The 20,379-nt window shown below is 43.6% G+C and overlaps 1 protein-coding gene and 1 non-coding gene across 9 annotated transcripts in view; both read left to right on the top strand.

Moving 5' to 3' along the window:
• FLI1 (Fli-1 proto-oncogene, ETS transcription factor) overlaps nt 1-20,379 on the top strand; it is a 139,242-nt gene that overhangs the window by 16,611 nt on the left and 102,252 nt on the right. The window contains exon 1 of one of the 8 annotated variants that reach the window (XM_081531092.1): nt 1,336-1,474. The exons of 6 other annotated variants lie outside the window; for them this stretch is intronic. The gene's annotated coding sequence lies outside the window, so the exon portion shown is untranslated. Of the gene's footprint in view, nt 1-1,335; nt 1,475-17,474; nt 17,557-20,379 lie in introns of those variants that run through there. One more of the 8 variants, XM_081531094.1, reaches the window with a different exon arrangement.
• On the top strand, nt 14,464-14,536 carry TRNAG-ACC (transfer RNA glycine (anticodon ACC)). The gene has a single exon. It is a non-coding gene; the product is annotated as a tRNA-Gly (tRNA).

Below are 20,379 nucleotides of genomic sequence, written 5' to 3'. Positions count from 1 at the left end.
GGTGTCTACTGGAATCTAGCAATCTAAGAGGAGACTTTTCAGGTCTCATATATGGGAATTCATTGATTTTCTGTGAGAAGGAGTCTGAGAGTGAACAGTTTTGCAGTATCATTCATGTAGAAGAAATGTGAAAACAAATAGGTTGATATTATAAAATTACCCAGTTTGTGAGTTGTCAATGCTGTTACAATCTATATCGATGCATATATTTAGATGGAAATTCTTTTTTTAATTTTTGTTTATCTAACTGTGCTGGGTCTTAGTTGCCACAGGCGGGATCTTTAGTTGTGTCTTGCAAATTCTTAGTTGCAGCATGTGGGATCTAGTTCCCTGACTGGGGATCAAACCAAGGCCCCCTGCTCTGGGACCATGGAATCTTAGCCATTGGACCACCAGAGAAGTTCCCTAGGTTGAAATTCTTACGTCTGAAGAGTTCTTTTGTCTTTAGGGATTTATCACTGAACTCTTACTCAGGCATTTACTCATTCAACTAAACACTGAAAACTATTGCCAGGCACAAAACTTCACATAAACGAACAAGAGCCGGATGTCTTTACTGCTTCTAGGCATCTAGAGGGTACAGGTTTCTCTGCTCACTGATTTTAAAATTTCCAAAAGAAGCAGTACTCACTAGGGGCCTCTTTATCCATGGCTTTGTATTATAAGGAAATGTAGGTGCATTTTCCCAAGGGTAACACCCAGACTATAATTTTTTAATTGCGCTTTTACTCTGGGTGATACTAGTCCTGGAATGGACATTTTTGGAAATCCAGGATTTCAGCCAAGGAAACTCTTTCTTATTATTATTCTCCCTTTCTCAGCTCCAGTTCCTCCTTTTGTATATTAACATCAAGAAAAATACCATAAGTAAAGTGAAAAGACAAATGAGAAACTGGGAAAGACTATTTCCCGTCCATCAAGCAGAGGGCACATGTCTTAAAATGCAAAGTTTATGTGGAATCTAGAAAAATGGTATAAATGATCTTATTTACAAAGCAGCAACAGAGACAGAGACATAAAGATCAAACATACCAAAGGGGCAGTGGGGTGGGATGAATTGGGAGGTTGGGATTGACATATATACATCATTGACACTGTGTATAAAATGCATTAACTAATGAGAACCGACTGTATAGCGCAAGGAACTCCACTAAAACACTGTGGTGACCTGAATGGAAATGAAATCCAAAAAAGAGGGGATATATGTGCGTGTATATATACATATATCTATATATATAGATATAGATATATATGTAAACTAATGCAGGGCTTCCCTGGTGGCTCAGTGGTAAAGAATCTGCCTGTCAATGCAGGAGATGCACTTTTGATCCCTAGGTTGGGAGGATCCCCTGGAGAAGGAAACGGTAACCCATTCCAGTATTCTTGCCTGGGAAATCCCATGGACAGAGGAGCCTGGCAGGCTGAAGTCTGTGAGGTCGCCAAGAGTTGGACACAACTTACCGACTAAACAACGGTAACAACAGAAACTAAGACAATATTGTAAAGCAATCATACTCCAATAAAAGTCAATTAAAAAATAATAATAAAGACTGCTTACAAATCAATAAGAAGAAGGTAGCCACATAGCAGAAAAATAGACCAAAAATGCTATAAATAAATGCTAGAAAAAGAAATATAAATGGTCAGGAAGCCTATGAAAGGAATCTCAGGCATCTATATATTCAAATGAAATTAGTGAAATTCCAACATTTATCACCTATGAGGATAGCAAAGATGAAAACAGCTTACTATCGCCTCATGGTGGAAAGAGTAAAGGGAAACATCACTCTGTATTCCTGCTAGTGGGACTCTAACTTGGTACACTCACTCTGGGAGGCAATTTGGAAACATTTATTGAGATGTTAAGTGTTTATATACAAAATTAATGATAATTCCAATTCTAAAAATTTATCAGAGGTAGTCAAATACCAAAGATAAATGTGTAAGATGTCTTTTGTAGCATGGCTGATAAGGGCAAAAATTGGGAAAACTCTAAACACCCATCAATAGGGTACTAGACAAATTGATTTTAGAAGACTCATGTAAAAAATATCATGCAGTTGTTAAGTGGAATAAAATCAATGTGTATACACACTGACTTAGAAGATTCTGCAAAGTATATTAATACATGGAAAAACACAAATTACAAAATGTGTGGTTCCATCTCTGTAAAAAAAGATGGAAATGTTTATTTATTTATTTATGGATATACTTTTCCTGAAGTTGTCTATGCATAAATAATTATAATAGATATGTGTGTGTATGTGTGCGTGTGCTTTCGTTTTAACAGTGGCTACTTATGGGCAGGACTTTTACTTTTCACATTATAAACATGCAGTATTTGACTTTTTAAATCATTAGTATATATTACTCTTTATCTTTTTAAAAACTGTTGTAAAAAAGGGACTAGAAATAGATTTGTAAAAAAGAATAAGCTGAACACCATCATTCTAGCCCCAGTGTGTTGCTCTCAGAGACTCTGGGATTCCATTTTGCAGTAGAATACAGAGTCAAATCTGTATCTGGAATCAGGATCTGGGAACCTGAATTCTAGCCCCAGCTCTACCCTGAAGGAATTCTGGAATCTTAGACAAGTCATTTCCCTGCATCAGTATTTGTGTAAACCTCCTCATGTTAAAGGTTTTCTTACGTATGAAATGAAGGTATGATTGCAAAAGTTCCTTTCACCTCCCATGTTTATAAGACTCTAATCCCAGGCAGACTTTAAAGCATTTCTCATTTGAGGGCTTGGATGACTGAAGCTGTTACAGAAGTTCTGTCTAGCCCATGTGGTTCTTCTTCATAATCCAAGGATAATTCGTAGAATGATCTGGGAGCCGGTTGGAGGCTGGGCGGAAAGGGGCTGGGTATCACGAGGGCCTTCCTGAATTTCTGGGAGCTGGTGTTTTTATTACCAAGCAACACTGGAGCTGCGTTAATCCCTTTGCATTAATGTAAACGAAGAATAGGGCCTGACTCTGTTTTGGGGTCTTATGCTCTTTCCCAAAATTTGGTCTCATTTAAAACCCAAAATACATTTGGTCCCAAGTGCCTTTTCCTTGGATTTTTTAAAAAAAATTCTGTTTAATTGAAGGGAAATTGAATTCGTCTGGTTTTGATTCATTTACACTTAACTCTTAAAAAAAATATTTTAAGGACATATTTGATGTCCAGGAAGGATTTTGAGCCTCTTAATGAGTTTTCTGGGAGGCTTTTTTTTTCTTCTTAAAACAGGAAGTGGTGCTAGGCTTTGGGCAAACTCAGTCAACACTGAAAAGCCCCAATTCAGTTTGAAACCATATCACCCACCATTTTGCATGAGCCTCAATGGCCCTTACTAAGGCCTTTCTTTTCCTACTCCTCACCTGAGAGCAACAGACACACTCACATTCCACCTGAGGGGAAGAATATGGAGGGCAGACAATCAAAATCAGAAGGAAGAGAAGGAGAAATTTATTGAGCTCTGACTGTGTACCAGTAGCTGTTTTTGCCTTTATGGGCATGCTCATTTTTTAAAAAAAATTTATTTTATGCAAGGATAGTTAATTTCTGCTATACAGCAAAGTGATTCAGTTATACATATATGTACATCCTTTTTCATATTCTTCTCCATTTTGGTCCATCACAGGATATCAAATATAGTTCCCTGTGCTATACAATAGGACCTTGTTGTTTATCCATTCTCTATGTAATAATTTGCATCTGCTAATCCCAAACTCCCAATCCATCCCTCTGCTTGGCAACCACAAGTCTGGTCTCTAGGACATAGTCCCTTTTGATTCTTGTAACGACCCTATGCTGTATGTACTCTTTTCATTTTGGAGAGGTGAAGTAACTTACCTGAGGCCAAGAGGACAGAAAGTGGAAGGACAATGATTTGAACCTTATCCTGTTTGCCTCCAAAGTTCATCGAGTTTAGCCTCTGTGATCCGTTGCCAGTTTGACACATGCACATCCATAAAACCAAGCCTTCAAACTCAGTCCATCTGTGGAGGACTGTGCAGGTGGTGGTAGGCTTCCCAAGTGGCTCACTGGTAAAGAATCCTCCTGCCAATGCAGGATATGTGGGTTCGATCCCTGGGTCAGGATGATCCCCTGGAGTACGAAATGGCAACCCACTATAGTGTTTTTGCCTGAGAAATCCCATGGACAGAGGAGCCTGGTGGGCTACAGTCCATGGGGCACAGAGAATTGGACATAACTGAGCAACTGAGCACACAGGCAGTAGCGTTTATCTAAGTGACCCCCTCTGCTCTAGACGGGTCTGGGCCTCACTCCATCCTCCACATCCTGTCCTTAAGGCTTCAGCCCTCTGTTCCCCAGGTAAGAGTGCCTGCCTGATTCTGCTGGCAGGTGGACTGGGTAGCAGGCGGGCAAGGGAAGGTGAAACCGATAGGTTCTATTTTACTTTTTAAATTTGTTTTTCTTGGAGTTTAGTTGCTTTAAAATGTTGTCTTAGTTTCTGCTGTACGACAACGTGAATCAGCTATATGTATGCATGTATCTCCTCCCTCTTGAGCCTCCCTCCCACCCACTCCCAGCCCACCCCTCTAGGTCCTCAGGTCCTCAGAGAGCACCACGCTGAGCTCCCTGTGCTATATAGCAGGTTCCCACTAGCTCTCCATCTCACACATGGTGGTGCATATATGGCAATACTACTCTCTCAGATCGTCCCACCCTCTCCGAGCTATCAAGATGATTTGATTTTTTTTTTTAAAAAAAAGCTCTTGTAGCTCAGTAGAGAAAAGCATATTCTTTGACTCAATGATGCTTCCTCTTGTACAATTTTATGCTTTCTCTTCTCCTCTCTGGCTCGAACTCTGGCTGTCTTTTTCATTCTCTTTCACTTACACACACACACACGTAAATTACACACACTTAAAAAAATAATCTGTTGGGAGGATGTGTTTCTACAAAACACAAAGAAGGGGACATTTTGCAAGGGTAAAAGGGAGTCGTCAAGAAAGGCTAACTTCAGGCTTCAGTTTCTACCGAATAGCATTTCTTGTTATTTCAAGGCTGATTGACTTATAACTGCATCCCCAGCCACCTCACATCAATTCCTTTTATCAGCTCAAGTGAGACTTCCTGTGGACTGGCCCAGCTTCCTGATGTATTTCCTTTTTCCTTTGGCAGAACAAAGAAAACCATAGCTCCAAGGATCCTTGGAACCAAACATCATTTAGCACTGAAGAACCTATTATTTAAAAATTTTCATTCTCAATGTGGAGGCGGTGTGCCTGGCTTTGGGTTTTTTACCCCCTCTGGCGTCCCCCCTTGCCCTGTGTATGTTGTCACAGTGGACCTCGGGTGCAACTCTCAGGGGTCAAGGAGGCACTCGAACTCATTGTAGTTGTAGTTTGATTTCACTCCAAGAGGGAAAATTAACCCATTCTCCTCCTTAAGGCTGCCTGAGCACCTCCTCCACTTTATACACACAGATGCCTCCAGGAGTCCCATGAAGACCTCTGTGTATAGGGTTTGCATTTTTGTCACCCTAATTCAGTATAATCTGTCAGCAAAGAAACTCTCTTATTTAGAGATGTCAGCCTATCTTTGTTTGAAGTTCTAACTCTAGAAACATGCATATAAGAAAAGAAACTTCAAATTGTATCCCAAGGATCACTTGTGTTAACTGAAGAGGAAATTCCAGAAATTGGGATAAAGGTGTTTCTTCCCTCTTTTGCTTAGAGGACCCCATATTACCCATTACCACATGGTTTCATCTCCTGCTCTACCCCTTATTTTTGAAAAGGCTTTAGCTTAATTCCCGGTAAGCAGAGAACACTGTTAAGAGAGCTGCCTGGGGACGTCCTGGTGATCCAGTGGCTAAGACTCTGTGCTTCCAAGGTACGGGCCCCAGCTGGATCCTTGGTCAGGGAACTAAGATCCCAGGCTGCACAAAACAGTCAAGTTAAAAAACACTGTTTGTATTTGTCATATTGCCCAAGGCAGACATCGCACGTTGCTAACTGAGTACCCACCCCTGAGATTGTTAGGACACAAGAGGCCGTCATACCAAAGAAATATCTAGGTTTCAAGGTGTGATGTATCTAAAGATGAGAACTGGACAGCAGAACGTGGCTATCCATTCCCCAAAGCCACACATTTCACGACAAGAGTGTTTCCACAAGCAAAGATATCAAGCCTCATCGGATCCACAGGCGAACCTGCTTTCTTTGGCTTTCAATCTTACTTCCTGGCCGTTGTATAATTCTCCTTTGGGATCAAATAGGGCACTATCCATAGGAACCACTGAGGCATCTAAGCAGTCACGCAGCCACTCAAATGCAGCCTTTCTCTTTGCAAAGATCACTGATTTGACATGGAAAACAGTTGAAACTGCAATGTAGCTCCCCTGACAAAAGATGTATTTTTCAGACAACAGGAATTATCATGGATAATTCATATTGATTTTTCCCAACCCAATCCTCAGTGTAATCATTTCTAGATGTAAATGCTTTGAAGGAGTGATCTTAGGAAAATCACTCAGAAACTATATCGTGTGAGGTGAGTGTGTGAGGGTAGGTAAGGGCTCAATGAGGATGCTAAGCCTCAAATAACCTGCTTTGAGGATGACAGGAAAAAAGGGCTAAAATTTCTGCACTGATACAGAAAAACGAGATCTTTCTTTTCCCAGCTCTGCCACCAGCCCTGTGCCTAAGTCTGTAACCAGTCAGGAATCTTAGGGAACAAAGACCCATGCATTATCTGCCTCAGTCCCCAAAATGTTATCTGTAGAAAACCATATACGTACATATACGTACCTCTGGTACAAACCTGTGCATTGGCTCCAGGATTCCAAAATCAGCAGATGCTTAAGTCCCTTACACTTTGCTGTCCATGTCCTCGGCTTCTCCATTCAGCGGATTCAACCCACCACAGATCAGAAATACTATTATAACACATCCGTGATCAGTTGCATATAGGGATGAGGAACCCTTGGAAACAAAAGGCAGACTGTACTGACCTTGGTTTTCTCTACCATAAGAGCATATTGGGGGCAACAGATATAAGCAGTTTTGATCAAATAAGGTCTTTGCTGCAATACAGGACTTCCTTTGAGGTCAAGGACTCGAGGGACACCTGTACTTTCTGCACTTTTCAAGAAAGAGGAGAGAGAAGGGGCAGACTGCTTGTCTGGAAATGTGCTTCAGGAAACTTGGTGTGCAGAGAATTTTCCCAGGGTACCTCATGGAAGAGGCATCGAGGCATGTGGACTTGCTGCTCTGGGCACGGGAGCCTCTAAAGTACTTGGTTCTGCAGATCTGTGGTTCCCTATCTACTTTCTGATCTGTACTGTTGTAAAGGGAAATCGCAGTCCTCCTTCTCTGCCTTGCCAGAGTTTGCCCTGCAAGGTGTTACAGGCGAGCCACGATCAGTCAGTGGGGCTGGGTTTGGATCACCTTGAAATTAATCATTTCTTCTCATCAGTTTGGACTGGACAGGACCTAGATTCTGTTCTGCCCAGAGCACCTTTTTAAAAAACTATTTAGGCCCTGTGTGTATTTCATGGAAAATTTCACACGCCTGTTTTTGATTCACTTCCAATTAAAGGCTCAAAATGCTGGTTTTGTAAGAGTGCTTTGATGATTCAGATTCTTGTTGGCTTATGTTTTTTTTTTCCTTTTTCCTCCTCAAAGTCCACAGAAGTTTAATAAATGTTGCTCAGGCATTTGCATGCTTAATTGTTCAAAATAATTGGAAACAGGAGAGAATGTTTACTGTATATGCACAAAACGAGGATATTTATGAGCCAGATGCCTTGGTGAAGGTGACTCTTATGGGAAAATAAGGAATATGACGGAAGGTGGACACCTTGGTGTCCCCACCGCTGGGAGGGCAGACTGCTCTGAGCTCAGTTCCTCTGGAATGGTCAGGGGCGTGTTACGGGAAACACAGGAGTCCCTCTTAATGCAGCCAGTCAGCATCAACAGGCTGTCCATGGGACGGTCAGTCTCATCAGAGATGGACCAGGCGGACTGGCATTCCAGTGCTGATGCTGGTCCCTCTGATTGGAGGCAGTCCGTTGTCTGCAGTGAATGCAAGTGCATCCCTTGCCTCCTTCTTTATACTAATTAAAAAGCCTTGATGAACCTACCTGCGCACACCTCTGCACTAAATGCAAAAGAGACTGACGCAGCAGGCCTCCTGGGACCTGTGGAAGCAGTCCCAGGCTCTGCCTGTGTACTGGTCCTTCCGAAATGCTGACGAGGGCACGGGGTGTTGGGTAATCTGACTTCTGCTCCTGGCTTTGCCTTTGGCTGGTTGGGTGACACTGGACAAGTTTCTCTCCTTTTCCTAACTTCTCTTCTCCATCCACTCAAAAGGATAAAGAAGAGGAACAGTCAGTCCTCTTCTCTCTTGGCTTTGGTGACAGTCTGGCCTGCTAGATTGCTTTGAATTTCTTGAAGAAAAGCATTAATTAATTACTGCCATTTGCCAAACAACTGAGCGACTCCTTACATGGTGCGTCTTGTTGTCAATTGTAAAGCAAGCATCATTTCCAATTCTGAGTCTTATTTGGACAGCTTATTCTTCTCTATTGTTACAGGCTTGTTAGCCCTACTAAGCCGGAGTTATACAGTGTAACTTCGTGTTCGCACAGTGTCATGTGGGGATGCGGTGTGGGGCTTCTTGTTGGCTGAGAAAGGTGACAAAAACTTTTATTCTGGCGGGCAGTGAGATGCTATAGTGTTTTGCAGATTACCATGATGCTGGCAGAATGGCTCCTGTGCAATTCAAAGTGTGAAAATCTAGGTTTGAAAGCAGCTGATTAGCTGTGTGATCTTGGGCCAGATATTCTCTCATCTCTTCCCTTCCTGTCTATAAAATAAGACCAGTCATAAGTAATATGAGGTTTTCTACCTGCCATAATGACCAATAATAAGAATCAAAATAAGTATGGAAGGAAAAACACTTTGTAAAGAGCTATGCGCTTCCCAGGGGGCTCAGTGGTAAAGAATCTGCCTGCCAAGCAGGAGATGTGGGTTCATTCCCTGGGTTGGGAAGATTCCCTGGAAAAGGAAATGGCAACCCATTCCAATATTCTTGTCTGGGAAATCCCATGGACCGAGAAGCCTGGTGGGCTACAGTCTGTGAGATTGCAATGAGTCAGACATGACTTAGTGAGTAAACAGCAACGTAAATACTGGTTATTATCATCTTAGTTATTATTCTCATCCAGGTGGATGTTTGAACATAACAGGCTCCTCTGTCCATAGAATTCTCCAGGCAAGAATAGTGGAATGGGTTGCCATTCCCTTCTCCAGGGGATCTTCCTGACTCAGGGATGGAACCCAGGTTTCCTGCATTATAGGCAGATTCTTTACTATCTGAGCCACTAGGGAAGCCCTAACAGATAATAAGTGTTGCTTAAATGGAGTCCATGGGTTACTTTTTTCTGACTTTCATGGTTCCCAAGACTTACTTGCATTTGGTGAAATTCGTCAGTTATTTATTCATATCTCTTTGCCAGTAGAGACACTCTCCCCTATGAATGCACCAGAACAGACCAAACATCCCATATTCCTCCTCTCCCCTCCCTCATATCCGGCCATTGTTCTCCTGGTGAAACTCCCATCCCCATCAATGGGGGTTTTACGTAAAACCCGATGGCAGGATGTGAGTGCAGCTTCAGGAATTCCAGGCTTGTGCTGCTGATAAAGAGTTGTGTCCAACTGAAAACACCAGTGAAACAAAATTCCCTTGTCCAAATTAGGCTACTCAGGTTTTGTTTTTTAACTTTTGTCTCTGCCTTTAAAGAGTCAAAAACCCTCCTAGAGTATAAGCCATGTATCTTGTACCACTTCCCCTTGTGAGTGGTTTTTCAATGCTCATCTAGTGAGCAACCACTGCCCCACCACGTGTCCACCTGTACCACCTCCTCTGTCTCCTGCCTGTCCTTGTGGGAACGCAGGACCAGGCCTGAAGTGGGTTGACTCGGAGGGAGCTAACATTTCAGTCCTTCCATAGGCTCTGCTTTACCTTCCACTTCCAAAAAGAAGAGTCTTCCAACCTAGGAGGAACTGTAAGACTGAACGCTCCTGATCAAGGAATCTGTATTGGTTTGGGATGTGATGGTTTAAGTGTGAAAGTAACTGAAAGCTCAAATTGACTTGAGTGTGAGTGAAGGGGTGACAGTGTGGAAGAAGTCATCTACTTTGAAGATGGTCCTCTGCTGGAGTAGAAGGCAGAGATGATGGTGGCTCTTCCCCCAGGCATGGAGACTCAACAGGCAAGCTGTGTCTTTGTTCTCATCCAGAATCAGTAACATTTTAGGAAAGCTTGTCTCTCTCCGTGTTACGCTACACAACCAGTATGACTGTGTGACCAGAGGTGGAATGAAGGGGAAGAATGTTTACCCCTGTTCTACCCACACTGAAGCAGCTAAGTTCTAATGAGACACACACAAAAAAGAAACGTGAAGTTGGCTCTTTTCATTTTAAAAGGCTCATCCAGACATTTAGGATTCTGATGAAAAGCTTCTCCTGACATCTTTTTCTGAACGTGTTGAATTAGGTATTAAGGCTTTCTTGTTAGCCAACAGAATTGGGATTTCGAAGTCCACAGGGTGGAGACTGAGCTGCTCAGACATTGACCTATTAGTTCTTTAGGAACCACAATCCAGCTAAGATCAACCCCACTGCTTCTTTCTCCATGAAAGCAAATGACCACCAAGATCTGTAGGCTGTATTGAAGGAGTATTCTGTGTTTTTTCTACACTGAAACCACAGAGTGAAGGTAAAGAGATTAGAGAGCATCTCAAATATATATTTCAAACTATGGAGAACATCTCACATGGAAATTAACTCAGCCTTGCAGAAAATTCGTTTTGTTTGACAGTGGTATCTATCTATGGGAGGTTAGATTGTATGAAGGTTTTCTAGACATATATCCTACCATCTTAGCTACGTCCAATGTCTTGCCTGAAGATGTTACAGATTTGGAAATAGCTAATTAACACATTCTCATCTTTTTCAAGTAACTCTAACATTCTGGTTTTAAATTGATTTGAGTGGAAGGGAGAGTGATATTTTCCTGGTATGTAGAAGGCTTAAACATCTGTTTTTGGAAAAGATTGATGCATTGGAAACCTCACGAGAGATGAGGTTCTTATATAATTTTTAGGATAAGAGATTTGAGAAACTTCATTAATACCTCTCAGCTTTCTTAACCTGATCTTAAAGGCAAAGTGGAAGATTAAGCAAACTGTCTTCATCTGAGATGTCCAGCAGAACTTTCTACAAAGGAGGGACATGCCCTAGTCCGCACCATCCACTATAACAGCCAGTAACCTAGCTATTGAGGTAGCTTCTAAGGCCTTGAAATGTGGCTGGTGCAAAGAAGAACTAAGTTTTTAGTTTCATTCCATTTCCTCCTAGTTAATCTACATTTAATTCACATGTGGCTAGTGGCTCCTGTATTAAATCATGCAAGTCTGTATATTTCATGTCAAAAACGGTCTTAAAATCTGAATTCAGTTGGAGAGTATATTTATGTGAATTATTTTTATTTGAGTCAGCAATGTGTGGTCCAAATAGAGACTAACATTTCCATTGACTTTTATGACCGACATTAAAGCAAAATCAAAGGAAAAGTAGATGTCCATCGTTACCCAAGTATTACCAGTGCTGGCCTGGGGCTGCAACTAAGGCTACCATCTATTCTCTCTGTTTCATTGCCAATTCTACACTGGCCTTTAAGAGTATAATGCTGTCTTTCCCATCTATAAAACGGGTGCACTAGGAATCTGTCACTGGGATATTCACAAATGATGATTAAATGTATATCAGACTTGTCAAAGAAAGGTGTGGGCTTTTCCTGTAGACCTTTTCATTGAAAATGACCTCAGCCACAGGGAATCCTCCAGGGCATGGTGATTTCATTTTCCTCATTTGTAAAATACTGGCATGATGATCTGTTGTTTTTAAGGTCATTTTCAGTTCTAACGCTTTGTCCTGCCATGAATATATGATTTTCTCTGACAGCAGATTCCATCCTTTTAACAGAGACTTGGCTTTCTGAGTTCCAAGATCCCTTTAATTCATTGTAAGTAGATTTCTCCTTAAGTTTAAATGTGAGCAAAGCAACTTATTTAGCAAACAGGTAGGTAGAATGGTGACTTTGACCCCAGTGTCCTTCCAATGCATGTTCCCTGGACTTGCATTGCTTTGTATTGTTCTCAGTTACTGGTACCCACGGGCTTGATATGTCCAAGACATGGAGCAATTTCTCTCCCTGCTTCATGACACTGACCCACGGAAAATCGATCATATGACATGCTCTACCTGCTGTGGATTTGGAATGATCGTGAGAAATAAAAACCTAGTTCTTCTCTGGGGAGATCTGACCTCCTTCCTAAGGCCTGATTTTTTTTTTTTTCTTTTTTTTTTTGGCTGTGTGGGCTCTCTCGTTGTGGCTTGCAGGGTTAGTTGCCCCACAATATGTGAGATCTTTAGTTCCCTGGACCAGGGATTGAACCCACACCTCCTGCGTTGGAAGGAGAATTCTTAACCACTGGACTGCCAGGGAAGTGCCCCTAAGGCCTCTTCATGAGCAGAGGTGTGGTGGCTTTTGCTTTGGAAGTCTTCAACTGGAATCACTGAGAAGGTTCATCCTGTGTCTACCCCTGAATTAGTGGCATGCATTTCTGAGCTGAATTGTTTAAAATCAAGATGGACAGATGCCACAGAGAAAATAGAGCAGAGCTCCCTGCAGGCTTACTACACGATGGTTTTAGGGGTGATGAACCACTGTGGTCCTGCTTCTTTCTCACACTTGCTCTGTAGAAAGGAGAAAGTATAGATCATCTCCTGGGCACCTGTGAATGCCCAATTCAAGTCTTGGATCATCTCATGCTGATTATGTATAGAATTCATCAAGAGTCTGGTATTTCTATGGCTCATGCATTTTCAGAAAAATCTCTGCAGTTTGAAATCTTCCATCCTTGTTCTTTTCAGATTGCATCTGGAATAAAGTAAGGATGTGTGTGCAGAATATAATTCTGTGATGGTGATAATTCAGTGACTTCTGGTACATCATGGCAAGCACTGAAGTATGGGTTTTTCACTGTTTGCTGTCAGCTTCTTGAGGGCAGACACCCCACCAGTTTGTCTTTGAGACCTCAGCTCCCGGCACATAGTTGCATATTTATTTATTTTTTATAAATTTTTATTTTATATTTGGGTAGTCAATTAACAATGTAATGATAGTATCAGGTGGACTCAGTCATATGTATACATGTCTCCATTCTCGCCCCAACTCCCCTCCCATCCAGGCTGCCACATAACGTTGAGCAGAGTTCCTTTTGCTGTACAGTAGGCCCTTGTTGGTTATCCATTTTAAATATGTCAGTAATATTCATATATTTATTGAGCAGTTTCTGTGTGCCAGGTCCTGGCATACAGTGGTTAGAAAAAAGACAGGCAAGGCAGTTTTTGGTACAGAAATTGTAGTCAAGGTGGGAAAAGAGATACTGAGTGTGTTGTTATAAGGGCAAAGGGTTCTGTGAAAAAGGAAGTAGAAGATGCTTCAGGAGACCTAACCAGTCTTAGAGGTCAAAGGTTTCCCCAAGGAAATGACATTTAGGCTGAACCCTGAATGATAAGCACGAGTAGGCATGAAGGAGAGCAGACCTTCGAGAAGTGTTTGCGGAATGAATGAATGAAATGCTGCCTTCCTACCTCTCTGCTACATTTAGTGCCTCTAGGCATTGTCTGTGGGTCTGTAAGCCATTTTCTTCAGTAAAGGCAAGTAAAGTGAATAAAGAATATTCCAAGAGGACAATGACTTTCAAGGTTTCAAAGACATGATCAGAGTGGTATTTGACTGAGCACACAGAATTCCTTTGCATCGGTTGATAGACTTTTAAAAAAGTGTATTTAAGTGGAGGATTGATATGTTTTGAATATGCAGTGCATCCAGAAATGTCAAGGGCAGGAAGATTCTCGAAGGCTTCTTTCCGTCTTTGATGATTTCCACAGCGTATGGGTTGGACTTGTTCTCAGCCTGGTGGACCTCCTCACTGGCAGAGTAAGGCCGCTCTTGGGCACACAGGGCTCTGGATATTGTGCTCACAGGCCTTGGTGTGAGCTGCCCTCAGCCCTTCAGCAGGTCCTGGACCTCCTCATGCTTTGGTTTCCTCAACTTGAGAGCAAAGAGATTCTGCCAATGATAATTTTACCTCGAAGTGATGTTGTAATAAAAATGGCTGTAAGTGCATTTTGCAAGATCAAAAACAAAAGGAAGAAAATAAAAACCCCTGCTGAAGATGAATGCTATCTATATTGAGTGTTTGCTAGAATTTCAGAGAAAGCCATCTGGTCTAAAACTTTACAGAGTTTAAGAACTGGGATTGGCTTTTAAGGTCTTTTCTGGAGTGGCTGTGTCCTCGACTTATTTATTCACTTTAAAACAACTTTTCAGGAGGTTTCAATAATGTCAGTAATGATGGTGGGATCTTCCCTGGTGGTCCAGTGGCTAAGACTCAGCACTACCAGTGCAGGGGACCCAGGTTCAATCCCTGGTCAGGGAACTAGATCCTGCATTCACAACTGAGAGTTCACATGCTGCAACTAAGAAAAGATGATGATGACAATAATAATAATATTAATGGCATGGAGAGACGTGCTTGACATAGGGTGGCCAGAAACCTTCAATGTGTCAAAAATGCAGCATCTACGAAGCCCAATAAGCAAGGTATGCCTGTACTGCTCTTCTGTTGTTTAAAGAGGAAAAATATTTTCCAAACTTGTTCAAATACAAATTAGTATTAATTAATAATAATATTAATTGAGTAGTTATAGGCGAGCCCTTCAGTGCACGTTAGCACTTCATTTCCACCACAGCCCATGGGTTACATCTGTCATTAGACTTTACCGAAGAGAAAGCAAGTACAGAAAACTCAAGTTTCTTGTCAAAGTTTATGCAACTCATAGGGTCTGTCTGATTTCACAGACTTTACTCCCTACATATGTGAAATATTTTGAACTTTTCAGAATAAGGGCTCAGGGTTGCTAAGTGACTAAACATATACAATTAATTATTTCTGCCCCAGAATACAAGAGTGTTAACATTAGCAGTTGATTTTTGCAATTCCTTTGGCCTTCTGGCATTCCCACATGCCTCCACCCCTCTTCCTAACTATTCGAGCAGACCTCCAAGGTGACAGTGGTTCAGTTCCAGGCTCTGCAATAAAGCCAGCATCACCGTAAAGCACGTCACAAAATTTTTCAATTTTTCTTAGGAAAAGTTGCATTTATACTGTAGTCTATCAAGTATGCAACTGTATTGTGTCTGAAACCCTTCATTAAAAATATTTTATTGCTAAAAGATGCTAACCAGGATCTGAGCCTTCAGCAAGTTGTAGAAGCAGTAACAAAGATCACTGATCACAGATCCCAATAACAAATATGATAATGATGAAACAGTTTGAAATATTGTGAAAATTGCCGGTGTGATACAGAGACACAAAGTGCTATTGGAAAAATGGCATGGAGAGATGTGCCTGACATAGGGTGGCCACAGACCTTCAATGTGTCATAAATGCAGCATCTGCGAAGCCCAATAAGCAAGGTATGCCTGTACTGCTCTTCTGTTGTTTAAAGGCGAAAAATATTTTCCAAACTTGTTCAAATACAAATGAACTGCCTGAAAACTAGCAAAAGCAGTGCTGAAGAACAGACTGTATAAATAGAGTGGGGGATTCTAGTCTATGTTTTATTCCCATTATCTTAAACTGTTTCTGAGGGTCTTTTTATTACCTCCTCTATCCCCTACCCCATCCCGTTTCGTTGGATGCTGCAGGGGAGAACGCATTTCTAACCTTCTTGAAATGGAAACAATAGGATTTGCCGGTGCTACTTTTATTTCCTCGCTGGGGAATCTGAGCGATGACCTGATTGAATTCCACCCATAAAGGTCAGGCTTTGAATTCGAGGCAGAGGAAAAAGCGAAGAAAACATTTTGCAATGATACCCCCTGGGTCCCGAGCATGGAGGGGCCTCTACTCCGTGCACTGTGGTCTGCTGATAAGGATAACATGGATGACAAGCGGAACATTTCCAGGACAAAGGAAATTCCCTGTTTCATTGTTTAAAGGAAGCCCCGGTCCACTCGGGAGAGCCAGGTTTGGGGCATAGACACAGATTTCTCTGCCGGCAGGGACGGAAGAGGCAGAGAAAAGCCAGGAGTGTGGTGGGAACGGGGAGCAGCTCAGCCCCTCGCGGGCCTGCTGCTCCCTAATTTCATCCGCGGAGCACCGGCAGGGTTGGAAGTCAAAAAGGGGTCATTGCAGTTAATGGCATTCGTCGCAGCTCGGAGCCAGACTGTTAGCGATGGGGGCACGCAGGCTGGGAGAATTAAAAGCCCAAATCGTACAATGTGGCCCACTGAGGAATCACAGAAAAGCACTAGGAGATTTAGTGAAGCTGATCTGGTTTTGAGTTTAAATTCTGGACCTCCTTCTCTCCCCACCCCCTCCAAGCCAAAATGTCAGCGAAGGGCCTGGTTTCCCTTTATGGAGTGCAGAATAAACAGATCTACGGCGGCAGGAGAGGGGCCCAGTCCCCCAGCCCGTAATGCCAGAGCTGGGGGTGGGGGGCTGTGGGGAAAAGCAGTTATTCTTCTGTCTGGTTAGTATTTGGCATTGACTTTCATTTTCTCCAACCTCTGTTTTCTAGAAGCCTGCCTGTACGGGAAGTACAGGAATAAAGGAGAAGCTGATCTGGGGTAAGGGTGGGGGGGGGGAGTTTCTTGCCAGACTTCAAAGGAGGTGAACTTTTGATTTTCTGATAGTTTGGGGAGGCATTTGCAAAATGAAAACTGCTTTGGGGAATTGAACCCAGAGACAAAGCTCTTAGCCGTTGGCCTGTCCGAGCGCCTGGCTCTGGCCCTGATGGAGGCCAGCGCTGGGCCTTCCCTCTGTCCCCTCCCAGCCCCGGGAGCGGGCTGAGCCCTGGGCACGGTGGGGTCAGCTGTGGTTAGCCTGGCCGCAGGACTCTGCATTCCTTTTGGGCTTTGCTTGGTTTGGGTGGGTGTGACCACGAGTTTACTCTGGAGAAAACTGAGACAAAGGTCTAAATTGGGCAGGATCTCGAATCTAATGACTTGTTTACAGATCCTGTGCTTTTTCCAGGGCAGGGAGGAGGAGGGGGAGGAAAGGGCAAGCTGGCCACTGCGGGCACATTATTGTTTTTCACTCTAAGGAGGTAGGATCGTTTCAGTACCCAGCAGGGCATCTCCTGGCAGCCAGTGGGCAGAGCGGCACTCTGTGTAATTTTCCAAGGTGGGGAGGAAGCGGCCGCGGCCGTGGCCTCTGCCCACCAGCTTGGTTTCCGGGGCACAAACGCCCGCCCCTGCCACATGAAAGGCCCCGTGTCCTCCCGCTGCAGCTTCCAGCAATGGGGTCGGTGGGGGGGCTTGCTCCAAGTGCACCCCAGCCAGGGTACCCAGCAAAGCATGTGCACCTGCAGGGTGGCCAAGGAAACAGAGCAGGACCTGTGTCAGGATGAAGCGACTCCCAGAAGACCGTCTCAAATGGAAGAGCCATCTCATGTAAGGTTCTGCTCCAAGGTGGCATTTATTTAGTGACTGTTAAGTGTAAGAAATTGCGCTGCCCTTCCCCGAAAATTGCACTGCAGATTTGAGGACTTGTGCTTCTAGATTGTGGCCGTTCTTCTGGAGCTCAGAGGGCCTGCTTCTAAGACATTTAGGCCCCCAGGGTTTACCCCCCAAAGGGCAGGGTTGGACTCCAGGGCAGGCAGGAAGTGCCTGTGCCCACATGTGCCTTGGGGCTTTATAGAAATGTCCCTGTTGGGCCCACAGCCACCCACGAGTCAGATGTTGTCATTAGCATTTTATGAGGGGGAGACTGAGGCCCAGAGAGGTTCAGTGATTCACTCAAGGCCACACAACAGCTATACATTTGTTAGGTGCAGTTTGCACAGTGTGCGCAGATTCACAAGGCAAGGCAGGAACCCACGTGTGCCTGAGCTCCTCAGAGTGAAAAGGTGGTGAAGGAGGGGTCTGCAAGGTGTGGTCTGCCCTTCTCCTGGACTGTTTCAGTTGGGTGTGGCTGGTTCAAAGCTGCACTGCAAGACTGTGCTCCACTCCGTGAGTACAGGAGCCAGACCACACGGTGCTGCAGATTCTTGCTTTGCAGATATCTTACAGATGTTGATGTGAGGGCATCTAAGGTGGTGTGGGGGTGGTGGGAGCGGGGTGTCCCTGGGACCCTCTAAATCCTCTGGCAGGGAAACCTCATAGATACTGACTTGCCCAGGGAACTCAGGAATGGAAGGGGACTCTGATTAAAAATAGCATCAGCTGTAGTAACCACCGTTCTGTAAACACTGTATCAGCTAACGTTCACTTTATACGCAGTCACTTAGAAACTCTGTGATGCTGTGAACTCATCTGAATGCAGAGAGGTGGCCAGGGCAGCTAACATAGCTGGAAAGAGAGGCAGCCAGAAGCCATCCACTGGGTTCTAATCCCAGTCCCTGCCATCAACTAAACTGGATACAGAAATGATTCTCCCCCCCCCATCTTCTGAGGCTCCCCCAAAGCTGGTGACCCAGACCCACTGTTGGTCCACTGCCTTCCCATCCTCTCCCCGCCCGGCCAGGGTCTGACCCACGGGGAGGCCAGGTTTGTGGGAAGGAGTAGGTGGCAAGATTCCTTTCCACTTGTTTCCTGCACCTGGAAACAAGCACAGAGGCCATTATTTGGATGACTTATTGTTTAGAGCTTTTGTTTGTTTTGGTTTGGTTTTTAAGAAACCTTTGCAGAAAGAAATGTGCAGATTTTTCAAATTTCAATTGTTGTCTGCTGCCTGACCCAGCTGACCACCTCGCCACCGGCCTATTGCTGGATAAATCTTAGTGGCCACAGACTGTGTTATTTATCTGTACCCCCGTAGGTGGAGAGTCAGTGAAATGGGAGAAGCTGCCGAGCAGCTGAGGTTGGACTCAGTGGAAAATCCAGAAGTGCAGATGTGGATCCAAATTGGGCTGAAAAATCTCATGAGATCAGGCTTTCTTGGACTTCCTGCTTTTCGCCCAAGCAGTATGTTCAACATAAACGAACTTTCGGTATTTTGAAACTTCCGTTTCTGATCTCAGAACCTGGAAGTGAAGAGCTGTTGTGAACATTTCCACAAATTTTGTCATGGTTATTCTGGAGGCCAAGTCCAACCCAGTAATTATGGAGCTTTTGGGCTCACTAGGACCACAACAGCCTGCCAGGACTTCCATAGAGGAGGGGCAAGGGCCCTCTGCCGAAGGGTCCAGGTTGGGGAGATGGGTGTTCAAATTGTAGCCCTGCCACTTCCGGCCGTGACTTAACCTCTTAGATGCTTAGTTTCTTCATCAGTTGGATGAAGAAAATATACCATTTCATAATGTTGTGAGGACAAAATTCTGTGTGTGTGTGTGTGCTCTCAAACTCTCCCCTCTTTGCTCATGTACTTGCGTATGATGTGTGCATATATGCCTGTATAGTGCATACTTATCTATGCACCCACACATACCAAATAGAGGTATGTGTGCATGTATGTTCATATATTATTAATACTTACTTTTACCTTGAATATGTTCCCCTGGGGATCTAGGGCAGCCAGTTTCTGACAGAAGCTGCATGTAGAGGTCAGAGAAATCTCCCTGATTCACTGTCCAGTGGCACCTCACACACAGGCACTGAGGGCTCTGCATGCAGAAAGGATGAGACTCTTGAGGCTGGAGAAATCTCGGGTGATGTAGAACGAGAAGTGAGACTTACCTTGCACTTTGGGAACTGAGTTATATTCATCACATCTGGTTTTGCTTTGAGGGTCTCTCACTCTCCTGCAATAAGCTAGCAGGAATGCCAGGTAGACCGGTGCAATAGGAAAGCAAGGTGTGATCGGAGCCCTGCCCAGGCATCAACTGGAAGGAGCAGAGCTGGGTGGGGGTGTGAAATGAGGGGAGAGACACAGAGAGGCAGGGACCGGAATGAAAGGTGCATTAACCCACCCTATGCTGCTAATCTGTTTCCTGGGCAAGCCTACACTGCGTAGACTGTGACTTCTTTGCTTCTCTGTTTTTTGGCTTACATTTTTCTTTTACTCGTTAAATGTATTGCTTATTTTTAAGTATTTTTTTAAATAGCAATTTCCAAAGTACTACATTGTCTTTGTATAAAATTTAGAAAATATGGAAAAATCCGGGAAAATGCCAAAGTGCCTGCAATGTAGCAACCCAGAAAACAACCTATTAATATTCGGGTGCATTTCCTTCCAATCTTTTTAATGCAGACATATAGACATCCATGTCTGGTTTTTGTATAGCCAGAATTGTATTGTTTTGCAATCTCCTTTTATTCTCTTTGTATTTAATTATG

This window comes from Giraffa tippelskirchi, chromosome 10 (genome assembly GCF_054371585.1).
Source record: "Giraffa tippelskirchi isolate mGirTip1 chromosome 10, T2T-mGirTip1v1.2.pri, whole genome shotgun sequence".
NCBI classification, from domain to species: domain Eukaryota; kingdom Metazoa; phylum Chordata; class Mammalia; order Artiodactyla; family Giraffidae; genus Giraffa; species Giraffa tippelskirchi.
Note: the sequence above shows the minus strand (reverse complement) of the source record. Positions and strands in the feature narration are given on the sequence as shown.